The sequence below is a fragment of the Bactrocera dorsalis genome, chromosome 2, assembly GCF_023373825.1.
Source record: "Bactrocera dorsalis isolate Fly_Bdor chromosome 2, ASM2337382v1, whole genome shotgun sequence".
Lineage (NCBI taxonomy): Eukaryota > Metazoa > Arthropoda > Insecta > Diptera > Tephritidae > Bactrocera > Bactrocera dorsalis.
This window is the reverse complement of record NC_064304.1, coordinates 98,342,034-98,356,417: the sequence shown is the minus strand read 5'-3', so window position 1 is coordinate 98,356,417 and position 14,384 is coordinate 98,342,034. Positions and strand designations below refer to the sequence as shown.

The 14,384-nt window shown below is 38.2% G+C and overlaps 1 protein-coding gene across 3 annotated transcripts in view; it reads left to right on the top strand.

Moving 5' to 3' along the window:
* The window catches only part of LOC105231605 (transcription factor E2f1), an 81,181-nt gene that overhangs the window by 16,627 nt on the left and 50,170 nt on the right, over positions 1-14,384 (top strand). For all 3 annotated transcript variants that reach the window (XM_011213000.4, XM_019992227.3, XM_019992228.3), the window contains exon 3: positions 3,828-3,850. The gene's annotated coding sequence lies outside the window, so the exon portion shown is untranslated. The remainder of the gene's footprint in view (positions 1-3,827; positions 3,851-14,384) is intronic.

Sequence of the window (14,384 nt, the reverse complement as noted above, 5' to 3'; positions counted from 1 at the left end):
ACTGTCAGTGCGCCGTCTGCATTGCTCTCTATTTCTATGTCTGTCCATGTGTTCCCTGAATCGTCTGCACGTCGTGTTCTTCTGTCTGCTGATCTAGCAATGAACGCTTCGTTTTGCTTTCATTACCTTGTCGGCTGGTGCCATGCTCGCCTCAATTGTCTGCATGCTGCTTGCCTGCAACTCCAACGGAAGTCAGCACTAACGCCGTTGCAGTCAGTTTTGAACTGTTAATGTTGTTTTTATTATTGCATGCACAGTGTATATATAGGATAGTTGGTGCTGGTCTAGGTCATTGTTGTTGTTCCCAACAACATTTCATGCAGCATGACTGAGCATTGATTGTACATACATACACCAGACAGATATGCAACATCCATGCACATTGTGGTTTGTTTTGCGTTATAACTGTTCGAAAAGCTGTGCTGTTGCCGGCAACTAAAGATGCCGTGAAGGTGCTGGAAATTGTTGGTTAGTTATAGTTTTTGCCTATCGGTTGATGATTTGCAATCAGCTTCTCACCACAATAAATGAATGTCAACTAATTCCTGTTTTAAAGGTCGTTTCGAAGATGATCCGGCCAGAGTTGACAATTCTTCTTCTTCGTTATTGGCGTAGACACCGCTTACGTGGTCATTGCCGAGTTTAGAACAGCGCGCCAGTCGTTCTTCCTTTCCAATGTTTGTCGTCAATTGGAGATTCAAAGTGTAATCAAGTTCTTCCCCATCTAGTCTCTCCAACGCGAAGTCTTCTTCTTCTTCTGCTTTTCCCGGCGAATACTGCTGAAATACTCTCAGAGCTGGAATTTTTTCATTTGAACGTTACGACCTAACCAAAGCAACCGCTGTTTCTTAATTCGTCGAACTATGTAAATGTCATCGTATATCTCGTACAGCTCAGTAATCCATCGACTGCGGTATTCGCCGTTGCAAATGTTGAAAAAGACCATGAATGACTTGCAGAATTTGGTCTTTGTTCGTCGAGAGAGGACTTTACTTCTCAATTGCTTATTCAGTTCGAAGTAGCACCTGTTGGCAAGCGTTATTCTGCATTGGATTTCGAGGCTGAGGTTGTTTTTGTTGTTTTTGGTGTTAATGCTATCAACAGTGACATGAGAGCCAAGTCGCGAATGTGATGATTGTATGTTTGATGATAGAATATATTTCACCTAGCCCTTCTTCCCTACCAGACCCATTTGCTTCGCTTCCTTATCCAGCCTGGAGAAAGCTGAACTAACGGCGAGGATGTTGAGGCCAATGACATCAATGTCATCGGGGAACGACGGGAGTAGACGATAGGAAATCGCCTTGTCTAAAACGTCTTTTGGTATCGAGGTCCTTTCCAGTCCTGACGGAGCTTTTGGTATTGCTGAACGTCAGTTTACATAGGCGTATTAGTTTTGCGGCACTTAAAGGCAGCTCTTTTTCGTAATGGCAAAAGCAGCTTTAAAATCAACGAAGAGAGATCATCTAAGGAATAAAAATTCTGGCTAAAAAGAGACAAAAGTAAAAACAGTATAGGGTTTTTTTAAAAATGAATAATTTCTTAGAGAGATAGGTGTCCAACCAGTGGTCTGTTTTACTTTTATTGTTCCTTTCTTTCTCCTTTACGCTGTGCTCGGGAGCTTCCGGCACCATGTCGCAGAATCGGCTATACCCTTGCTAAATAGGTATTTTTTGATTCTACAGCAGCAACTGCTGCAAGCTCGTCAGCCAGCTCATCCCCGGCTACGCCCAAACGAGATGGCCTTGGTTGGGACTGATAAGTTACAAATCAATGGCGATATAATCTCGTAGACTCAGATTGTGTTAGAGGCTTATCTCTACAAATCTACTTTTAGCAAAGGCTTCTGATTGGAAAATGGCCGGACAACGTCCCTTAGGTATGGAAAGTTTGGTACGCGGTCCTGCAACACCTGCACCAATGCTTTTCGATATTTTCGAGCGGTCAGTGCACCACCGCTTAGTGATTCAAGCGTTTAATCCATTTAATCTCATTGCAGAGGGTAACTTTAAACTTCCTTTTTCCTTTCACACTTTTTAATGCTACCTTTTGGGAGAATAGCCAATGGTTCTTCGTCACACATGGCCTTAGTTGCTGAGACGATATTATCTTCCCTCTGCCATACACTTCAGCAGTCATTTGAAACATTATATGTTGAGCAGATTGATTATTAAGTGGAGCGGCGGTGTATTTTCCTGCATGATCTGTAGTGCTGTCGTCGGTTAGATATAGACGCAGTCTTTGTAGTTTCGATATTTAAACCCTTACTGAAATTTGCCATACTTTCGAAATCCATGCCACCGCTCCATATATAACAATTGGTCTCACGATCACGGTGTCCCTTCATCTGATAATCTTTGGCTTCCAGCCCCAGGATTTATCAGCCTGGTGACTGCGCACCGTTGATGCCTTTGTGACTTTGACCATGGTCAGATCCACGTGCTGCTTTCACCGCAAATTGGAATCCGTAAGATCCGAAGAGAGACCCAGATATTTGACCTCATTAGTGATATGTTACTGGCTCTGCCCATACTTTGTGTTGTTTATAAATATGAAAAAAAAAAATTTGGAATGCTTGCAAATGAAATTTATACTGTTTAATCAGCTGATAATAAATTTGTTTTTAGACATGTATGCAACTTTTAAATATAAAGTTCGCAAGAATATGTACCATACGACATTCAGCAGAATGTTCAAAATAAAGAATTTGTGGTTTGTAAAGTAATGCGGGACTTATTCCCTCACTTGCCTTACTAATGAATTCAATATGCTAACCGCAAAAGAAGTTTTTCAATTCGACAAGTTAACCACAAATACAAGCACAACTCAATGTTTATGTACGCTCCTACACACCCTGTAGGAAAGCTTTAACCAAGAGTTTTCTAAAGCCTGAAGCTCAGATGCGGTGCCTAGAATTTTCTCTGCTTTTTGGTATATATTATGTGGATTACCCTCGCATTGGCCTCACTTGGTCCAGCAAATGTATTTCGGGGAGTCTACGTAATATTATATAATCGTGAGATTGTAAATCTCAAACCGTTTCCATGAATTATCATAACTTAAAATTATGGAAACTAAATGCAGGAAAATCATCGTATTTGCATTAGAGAGGATAGCATATAGCTGTCATACAAACTGACTTGTCAAAATCATGCTCTTTAAGGCACCTTTTGTTTTTATGAAGTGTATTAAAGCTTCGATGCAACCGAAGTTAACGTTTTTTCTTTTTTTGGAACCCTTTGCGGGGTAATTTGTTAATGTAAAATAAAAATTATTATTTAATTTGAGAATAACTCTCTTTGCCTCGGAAAATATGTACTGAAATAGTGATCAAAATTTCAAAAGCGCCAACCGTAACTGCTATTTTCGCTCCAATCGACTTGAGAAAATCTTAATTTTGACACAATATACTTTCCACCATGCGCCTAATCTTGGAAAAGAGCAACGACATACACCACCTCTTCGTCGATTTTAAAGTTTCTTTTGACAGCACGAAAACAGCTGCCTTTATGCCGCTATGTCTGAATTTGGTACGACGTTTCAGAGTAATACCTACTCCTACCTGGAAAGACCAGGTGGCGAAGAACCTAACTGCATTCAGTATCTCCAATTGGCGCCAAATAGCGAAAAGAAGAAACGTCTGGCGCTCTGTTGTAAACTTGGTTATAACCGCGTAAGCGTTGTCTACGCCAATCAAGAAGAAGAATATAGTTCAGATATTATGCATTCAACAAACATTTTATTTACATACATATGTACTGATATTAGTTGATACATAGATATATACATAAATGCTTTACTAATTTATTTTCTTTCGCTCTTTTCAGCACCTTGAACTGTTACATTTTTTGTAAGTACATGCATACACATTTTTATATTGAGTTAATTTTGAAAAATTCAACATTATTTATGCAACTTAGTCATTTTGAACTGTTACATATGACATTTCTTCCACAATAAGTGTTTGATAACTAACTATGTTGAAGAGTAAAATCCATAGTTAATGATATACTTATTTTTTTAACTGATTAGTCAATTAGCGGACAGTAAAAATTTGCAAATTAAAAGCACCGAAAATTACACAAAGTTAGCAAATACACATTCGTATTCTAATTTCTTCAAAAACGATCTAAAATAGTATTTCAGTAAAAGTGAGAAATATTTGCTTACCTTCTTTTAATGAAGCCTCACAATAAAGGTAGGGAACTTTCTCAGCGTTATTTTAATGTTGTAAATATTTCCATAGCATTAACCTCTGTGAAGTTGTTAATAAGCTTTTTGTTTTAATTTTTTTCTCTTTACAACTTTCAATTGTCCAATCGGCAACAAGGAACTTTACGACTTTTAAATAGCTTTTAAACTTCCTCCATTTATGTATGTGGTTTTATGGCCTTTCGAAGGCGAAGTCGTATTGTGAAAACACGTCATTTGGCATATGGTCATGTGAAAATCCCGAATAAAAATGGGAAAATTTGTAGCATGTTTTTATGCATTTGACATTTCAACTTGACACATGACATACAAACAACTCTTGCATAGCTTCAATGCTGAAATTTTATAAAGAACCAATGTTGTGTTTACAAACCGGTCAAAAGGTGTAAAAAAGGGTTGTAATCGGTATTTGGATCGACAATCCTAATTAATTTCAGCTGAATAAATGCATTCGGTTTTTATATGTGTATCAATCTATTTACGTTGGTTTAACAGATTGACGATTAACTTTAATGAATAGAAATATCAATGGCTAGTAATTTATACTTGTAATTTCTTTTTAATGCTTTTCCAATAAGACTCAATACTCAAATAGTATTCCTTGTTGACATTTTGGCCGTTCGAAAGGAATTCGGAGTGCACCACACCTCGCTAAACAGAAAACCTGCTTTGACGTAGTTTTTTTTGACTTCGGCTCACCTTTGCCACGACATTCGACCGATTGACCGTCTTTTTCCGGGATCTAAGACTCGCGACAAACTATTATCACGGAAGACCTTTCCCAATATTCTGAACGTTTCGGCGCCAGAAATTTGATTCCGCACACAAAACTTAATGGAACTTCTTTGTTGAATAATTTCACTCACCGTTAAAATCGTCGAATGCACTTTATGTACTTCAGAAATGCAATTCCAAATGAACTTAGCAATACGATTTATTAGGTGCAGTTAATTTTTTTAATTTTCTAATTAATTCATTATCCAGATTTTTTTTTAATCAGAGACTCCGAAACTCTTCGGGCATTTTTGTCAACCCTATGAATTAGCTTCGCCTGTCTACCGGTTTAATTTGTTTGGTTAACCTTTCCAATAAAGGATTTTCTTCATAGCCCTAAGTGATTACTCTGCTTTCACGCCATGATTCTAATCTCACATGCATGTAATTGAAGACTTAGAATACTCAGCGTATCCTTCATATAACAGTGCATACAACCCTTTCTAATCTTGGGATCGCTTTTTTTTAAATAGAACACATTACAACCGTTAATTGCACGACAACGTCAGCAAATGGGTTGCCTTGACTATTTTCCTGTGCCTTAATCCCCTCATATGTCTGATGATTTTCCTTTAAACAATATTTGGGCCATATTGTCGCTTAAAAACTATTCTTATATCCTGAGCGGGTTATTTAGTTTGAGTAAGAGAAAACGTCGAAGACCGTTCAAAAATGTATGTATGTTGCTTCCAGTGACATACAAATGCGCCTGTCAAAATAGGTATTCATTTCGTCAACTTAAATTAAAAGCACAATTTTTAGTGTACCGGTCCTAATCCGCTCGGCTTTGGAAAAAGGTTGTTCGACTTACTTACACATTTACAATTTTTTTTTTGCAAATGCCTGTAGCCTAAGCAGAGTTTAAATATATATAAAAAATATCAATATATTTTTCGTTACAATTTTCACTACGGTTTAAATTGGTGTCACCAGCATCATAGCCTGTAAAGGAGGAAAAAAACAACAAACTAGCCTTATGCAACCGATAGCTACATAAATATTGAATGCCAATGCAACAGTCGAACCGTCGAACGGCATATGCTATAAGTTGTGTGTTTGCGCATAGGAAAATGTCACATCTGCCGTTTGCGCATGCGCAACCCAAATGTTACACATTCGATAGGGGAAGTACTGTTTGCGTTCATAATTAGTGCGTGGTATTCTACTTAAATCCACTTTTATGAATATTCCATTTCTTACTGCATATGTAGTATGTGTGTTGTTGTAGTTACAATTTTTACAAGCAGCACACCCCATTTATTCGCCGATAGTTGTACGCTGTTCGCCGACTGATATACTTGCATACATAACTGCATACATATATGTATGCCGGTATGTATAAATTGAGGTGTTCCTACAGACAGAAATCGCATATACACTCTCCTCGACATAACCGTATGCATAAACATACATACACACATATACACACATCCGATACCTTATTTTTAATTTCGACGTTCACTGCCCTCATTCGACAAATACTCGTTGCTATTAGCACAGAGTCGTTCAGTGCTTCCCTAGTTTCAACCATGTGTGTATGTATGTATGTATGTTTGTGGCTGTGTAGTTGCCTACAAACATATTTACACTGTGAACCCATATATTTATCGCTTACGGGTCATTCCCTTTTTGCCATATTCAAGTTCGTCAAAGCATTTTCAAGGGTTGGATGGATTGTTGTCTGTCTGTCTGACTGACTGTCTATCTGTCTGCTTGCTTGAATGACTGCTTTTTTAGCAATACGTACATACATACTTATGTATGTGGCTACGTTGGTGTGGAACTCTCCTATCGCGCAGATACATTTGTAGGCCTTCTCGCAATTATTAGCTTTAAAACATTTCACAGGCTTATGCACACGCTAGTGTTAATGTATGAACTAGTATTTGACTGTTTCCATGTTGTTTTAATTCAACTTGTTTTCTTGTACAAACTTATTTACTAAAAAAAATGTTAATTTTCAGTAACAAGAAATGTTCAGCAAAGTTCACACACTTACACACACATATGGATGTATGAATACAATCATATGTATGTGTATTTGACACATGCCAATAGAATCAAGGCCCTCAATATATTTGGTGGAAAACCACAATAAGAAAGGAAAGCATTGCACCCGTTGGTGGATTCTGGCTTTTATTAATAATAGTGCATTCATAAGCTTGGGTTTGGTAATCACTTGATCCAAATATAGAGGCTTCCAAACCTTGGTTATTAATGACTTACAAACTTTTCGTTAAGTGCCACTTTTATTTATTTATTTTACCCTGAGCAGGCTATATTAAGTTTGTCATTAAGTATGTAACCTCGAGAAGGCAGCGTCAGAGACCCCAGATAACATATATCCAAGGTGGGTTCCAAAGTAAACAGGCCTCGACTGGTGTGTTAGAATCGGCTATCTTTATCGAATGTCCAGTAAGAATTTTTTGACATTTCATCGATTGGAAGTGAAGTTATTGCATTTTAAGTGACAGTATGTTTGTGTTTTCGGTGCGAAAATGACCTTCGAACAAAGATCCAATATTAAATTTTCTTTTAAAATTGATGAAACAAGTTCATGGCGATGATTGCCTATCGCGTAGCAGAGAGCACGCGTGGTTTCAACGTTTTCAAAGTGGTCGTGAGAACACAAATGACGATCAGCATGTGGGCCATTAAAAATCCGTGATCACCGGAAATTCCATCGAAACTGTGCGTGAATTCATCAAAAATCACCCGAAATCATCATTGAAATTCATGGAAATGGAATTGAAAATCTCCAAAACATCGATTTATCGCATTTTGATCGAACATTTGGGCTTACGAAAGGTGTGTAGACGGTTTGTTCCGCACAAATTGACTGACGACCACAAATTGCTCTGAATCCAACATTCGAAGGGCCGATTGTGACCGATTATTTGACGAAAAGTCACATTTTAACTATTAAGAACTCCCCGTATTCACCTGATATGGCACCGTGCGACTTCTTCCTTTTCGGAAAAATGCATTTTCCCATGAAAGGAAAGCGTTATGCAGACGTAGAAGCTATTTAAAAGGCTTGCATCGGCATACTGTCGGCCATACCGGCCAACGAGCCAAAACACTCGTTCGACATGCTTTTGGACCGTGCAGAAAGCTGTATCGAAGCACAAGAAGGCTATTTTGAATAAAATAAATTGATTTTGCCGAAAAAACCACTTGTTCTGTTTTTTTTTAAGTCCTGTTTACTTTGGAACGCAGCTTGTACATATATGTAGATAAATATATTATAGTCAGTATGGAGAGCTAAGTTGATTTAGCCGTGTCCGTCTGTATATACGCGAACTAGCTCCTCAGTTTTTGAGATATCGAACTGTAATTGTGCACACGTGCGTTTCTCCCCAAGAAGTTGCTCATTTGTCGGAATCGGCGATATCGGACCACCCTTAAAATAATATTGGAAACACATTTCCCGTAAACCTTCAATGTTGTTCGATGTCCCTTATATGAGACTTCGTTACTTTGTACTTTACATATTCCCACAGGAAAAAATCTAACGGTGTGGTATCACACGATCTTGAAATTATCTGCTCACAGAAGTGTTCTCTCAATGAATCTATAGATTGATACGATGTGTGGGAAGTGGCGCCGTCTTGTTGAAATCAAATGTCGCCAAGATCACAAGCTTCAATTACAGGCATCAAATAGTCGATTATCATAGCGCGATAGCAGTCGCCATCGACGGTTACGTTCTCACCGGCATCATTTTAAAGAATTTGGGCCGATGATTCCACCGAGCTTCAAAGCATACCAAACCGTTGTTTTTTGTAGATGAAATGGCAGCTCTTGAGGTTGCCCTTCGTCCCAAATGCGGTAATTTTGCTTACCTACAATCCATTGATCCATAAATGGGCTTCATGGCCGAACAAAATTTGGCTCGAAAACGTTGGATCTTCTTGGAACTTTACAAGAGCACATAGAGCGAATCCATGCTGCTTGGGAAGGTCAAGCGGCTTCAATACTTGCACAAGCTGTACTTTATACGCTTTCAATTTAAGATCTCAACTTTAAATGCGCCAAGTCGTTCCATACGTCAGTCCGAGTTGCTGCGAACGGCGCCCAATCGACTCTCCACGGTCTTTGTGTGCACTCTCAACTACGACTGCTATATTTTCTTCCCTGCCAACTGGACGTGGTCTATTCGCTAGAATATTTTACAATAATGAATGATGGGTTTCAAAATGGGTGATGGTGTTTTGAATAGGTCGCTTAGTAGGCCGATTATGTGGACCATTATTTGAAATAATAAATTTGAACGATTTGTAAACATTTTTCAGGTGTAAGTCTTTCCATGATAAAATGCCAAACAATACCTTGACAAGACTCACGCGTGATCTGTCAAAAAAAGGCTATTGAAAGTAGCTCTACTTGGATCAGAGATTAATTATTAGAATATTTCAAAATAATATCATAATAATGGCATAAATATTTTTAATAATTTTTTTTTTAAAGCAGTTTATTTTAAAAATGTTGTTGCCCGTTAATTAAAAAAAAAGTTGCTTTGACTTCACTTTTTTTGCAGAACTGCGGAAGTACTTAAGTCCTTAAATATGGACATAGCTTGCCCTTGGATATGCATACGTTGGAAGTGGTATGTGCCAGACATTATTACCCTTGCTGAGTGCAATGCCAATGGCTGGTGGCCATTACCAATGCATTTTCGTTTCGTTTCGAATCATGCATTTCAATTTTCTGTTATTATACTCTCGCAACATGTTGCACAGAGTATAATAGTTTTGCTCACCTAACGGTTGTTTGTAAAACCTAAAAATAATTGCCTTACATATAGAGTTATATGTATATAAATGTTCAGGATGACTGTCTGACCGTCCGTTCGTATATGCAAGCGATAAGTTGAATAAAAATTAAGATATCTTAACGTGGTACAAATGTTTCTTGGCAAAAAGTGAGGATGAGTTCATAGATGGGCGTAATCGCACCACTACCATTGAACGAAAATCTATGAAGTGCCATGTCTAAACACTAAACTTAGAATTGAACTGTAATTTGCTCAGAACAAATTCCTTAAGCACCACTTTTTAGACTGTAAAATTGGATGGAAGCGGATGATAACCTCGCCCGCTAAAAACTTCGATATGTCAATAGCTAAATACACCAGAGACATTCAATTTTACTGGCGAGATGGGCGATGGGCGTGGTACCTCACATATTTAAGTGAAAACACATATTTAAGTGAAAACACATATCTTAGGACCAACTCGACCGATTTCAACCAAATATGGAAGGTAATATTATCCTGACATTCCCAAATAACAAAATTCCATTTGATTCTTTCACTTTCCAGTATTACAATCAAGAGCCAAACAATATATCCAGATAAAACTTTGCACGAATAGTGCCTTTGAGGTGTGCCACCTTAAGACCAAAAATTGTCCAAGTCGGATCAAAACTACTGAAGTTTTCCTCCCAGTTACCGAATATGTGGACCTCAGTTCCTATTGCGGACTTTTTACCGAAAGTAGCTGTCAGCCTATCAGTTAGACTATTGAAATTCGAAAAAAAATGTCCGGCTTTTATGCAGGAAAGCTGCGAGAGTACAAAATGTTCAGTCACACCCGAATTTAGCTCGTCCTTACTTGTTTTTTGGTTAGTATTATCTCCAAGTGCTTGAGTTTCACATTCCTTTTTGGCACTGCGGCGAACGTTACCGATTTGCCTTGTGGCAATCTGTCGTTTTCATGTCATTGGTCTCTTAGAAATTTTCGGTTTGCAACAATTGGAAAATGCTGAGCGCGTTTGTTGAGCATTTGTCGAGCATGTGCGCCAAGGAGCAGCAAGCAACAATTGGCAATGAGCACACTTTGACACCGCTCACAGCGCAGCGAGCAGGAGTAATGCCTGACTACTGTTTGCAGGAAATACGAAGTGAAATTGCAAGGATACGTCGAACGCAAACACTTACGGTACATTGTCTATATATGCATTGGTTAAGGGTGTTTCTTGTTGCGCGACACCCATGCAATATGGTAAGACGGCGACAGACAAGCAGTCAGCCAGCCGGCGCATATCCAGGTGTGTTATTTTTTTTCTTTCTTAGGTGCTTTAATTTTTTTTGTTAGTGTAATGTTGGTGCTCTACTTTGCGTCGCTGAGGTAACGTTTTTCCTGACAGCTTTTGTTTTCTTTCTCATGCAACAATCTGTCTTTGGGATATTTGCACGCTTGCAGCTGCTGCTAATTTTCCTCTTTGATTTAATGAAATCGTTTTTTCTTGCGCCTTGGCATGTAATCAGCATTGATAAACCCCACAATTAATTAGGGGAACTTTTCACACGCGTGAAAATTCAAAACAAATGTGGTGCAATCTAAATTGAAGAGAATGTAATGCAGTTATCCTTTTTACGTAGGTCCCCGCTCGCGTTATTGTAAATTTCAGCGAAGTTGTGCGCTGTTCTTTTTTTCGTCTGTGAGTATTTGTGGGAACCTGCCGCCCTAATCAGTGATCAGCGTGTGATTTCCCGTGTCTTCCAATCTTAATTTAGCAAATTTGTATTTCCTGCGCTGAATAAAACTTCCTGTTTGTTCATTTTGAGCATGATTTTTGTTTTTGTATTTCTTATTTTCCTTAGCATTTGTTGTATTCCCTCTAAAGATTTGCGGTGTTATCACACATATTCAAATATTTGTCTGAAGATATCCTGTACTCCAAACAAATCTTGTTGCTTTCAAACAAACAAAAATATTCAAATTATCTGCTTGGGCTAATATGCAATATTGTTGTTGGTTTTTGTTGGACTTTTCAATGATCTGGTCGTGCTAAGTCCATTCATGGTTCCATTCAAGCGTCGCCACACAAATAGCACAGTATTTGAGTACACTTCTACATGCACATACATATTATGTACATATATGTGTGTATGTATATGTCTAGATTTGTATGTCGCATCATTTCTTTAGTTTATCACTTCCAGCAGTTTGGTTTGTATGTCCTTATAAATAAGTTGGTTTCACTTTTGCTGCTCCGCTGACTCTTGCTCATCCATAGCTGTGGTGTTTCACGACCCTTGTCTGTCCAATCTTTGCTTTTTGGCTTGCCGCTCGCCTAAAGACTTACTGATCACTCAATTCTTGGAAGTGCAGCTAAAGTAAATATTCCATAGACTTTTTGCTCTTCGACTTTGGCATCTCTTGCGCGTCGTTTATTTGAGCTCTCCACCTTCCTTCATACTATACGTACTTTACTTAGTAGATATTCTTCATTTTCGGTGATTTGTTTTTGTTGTTATTTACCTTGAAGTAATAGTAGCTCTGTGATTGCTGGGTTACCAAGAGAATGCACAAACAAGTAATCCTCAGGACGGACATTATTTGTATCCGAAATTTAGAAACCGGTATCAGGTAACAGTCATGTTAGTTTTGTTGCAGGAATTCGTTGTCTTTTCGGTTATTATGTTTAAATAGACATACATACATGTATGCATGTGTGTGGATAAGAAGAAAATAGTTAATGTTAGTTTTGTGTTTGTATGTGAAATCTTGTTGGAATCCAGTCAAGTCAGTTATTGCCAGTAAACTTAGTTATACAATAATGTTGGTCTTTAAAAATTTATTAAGTTCCGATTTTGATATGCATATATTGAAAAGTCCCTGCCCTACCATTGTAAGTTTTTGACAAAATTCGTTTATTTATTCCACATAGTTCCATTCAAGGGTGATACACTGATTATAGCAATTCTCCAACTTTTCGATACCATTTTTGTAGTACAATGTATCTTTTGCTTCAAATTAGACCTCAGTTTTGGCAATTACTTCTTTATTCTACGAAAATTACTTCCCAGCGAGCAGTCTTTTGGGATCTGAGCACAGAAAATAGTCGCTGGGAGCCAGATCTGGAGAACTCGGTGGCTGCGGATGCAGCTCAAAGCCTAATTAGTGCGTTTTTGCCGCAGTTTTCACTGACTTGGGACACGGTGCATGCATCGTCTTGGTGAAACAACGCTTTCTTTTTCTTAAAATCTCACCGTTTTTCGGCAATGTCGTCTTTCAAGCGGTCCAATAACGAATTTGAGGTAGCTATCTTTCAAGGTTAGGCACTTTGGTAATAATTGTGCTAAATAAATGTTTCTTTCCGTAACTCAAATGAATGCCTAGAGCTCCACTCGAACAAAGAATTTGCGAATCTTGGAAAAGGCTTACAATGATTCAGTTTTATCAAAAACACAAACCTGCGAGTGGTACAAAGTCTTCAAAGACGGTCGAGAGATCATTGAAAGCATGCCTCGTTCTGGACGACTTTCGACCTCTTCAACTGATAAAAATATAAAAAAGTGAAGGATGTGGTGCTTGAAAATCGTAAAACAAGTGTTAGAGAGATGGCAAGAGAGCTTAACATCTCTCACGTGTCCGTTCGAATGATTTTGGTGGAAAATTTTTTCAAAAAGAGTACCGCAAACAGATCTCTTGAACATGCTTGATCGTGAGAATTCCGATCTCACATTCATTTAATCATCAGAATGAAACCCGTTCAGTCGATTGAAGAGATAAAACAAAATTCGCTGCATAAGCTGTCATTACATCTGGCGGGGATTACTTTGAAGGCGACAAAATATATATTATTTACAATTTCCTCGTACTTTTTTGTCACAATTAATGTGTGATTTACAACCAATAAATCAATTGCTAGAACGTTTGCCAGTTTGGTGACGAATGATGTGATAATACAATATAATAGAAAAACACATGTGATGCAACAACAATGACACCCTTACCTACTTAAAAATTTTCAAACATTACTACGAAAAGTTTTTTAAAATATACAAATAATTTGTAAAAATTCGAAAAAAACTCCCGGCATAAGTCAGTTGGTTTGATTTGATAAGTCCACAGAATGACTATGGCCAGCAAGCAAATGACAACTGTAAGCAGCATGTCGAGATATGCAAACAACGACAGCTGCATGCACGGCCACAAGCACATGCGTCTCTACAGCACTCTCCATACCTTTATCCTAGCGTCTTTCGTTTCATTCGCGTTAAGTGAGTTCTGTCAAATGTCGTCGGTTTTCTACGTCAGGCCGGTGCATTGTGTTCATGGAGCAGACTGCTGCTTTGGTTTTAAAATAAACCGTTCTCTTCATACATAATACACGCCTGTTAATATGTACAAGCATATTGCGCGACCTTTGACTGTAAATAAGGACTGCTACAGAAATCCTTCGTGGCCACACTCATTATGTGGCATGCAGACGGGCGAGTAGATGTGCTCGTACACGAATGTTTTCATCCTGCACGACATCGTGTGCTGCCTTGACTGCTGACTGCACCCTTTAGTTGCCGTAGCATTCAGCGGTGAATTTAGTTTAGCGTGTGGCATTCACATTTGCTTTACAATTGTAAGATTTTATTAATGCTTGGCGTTTTA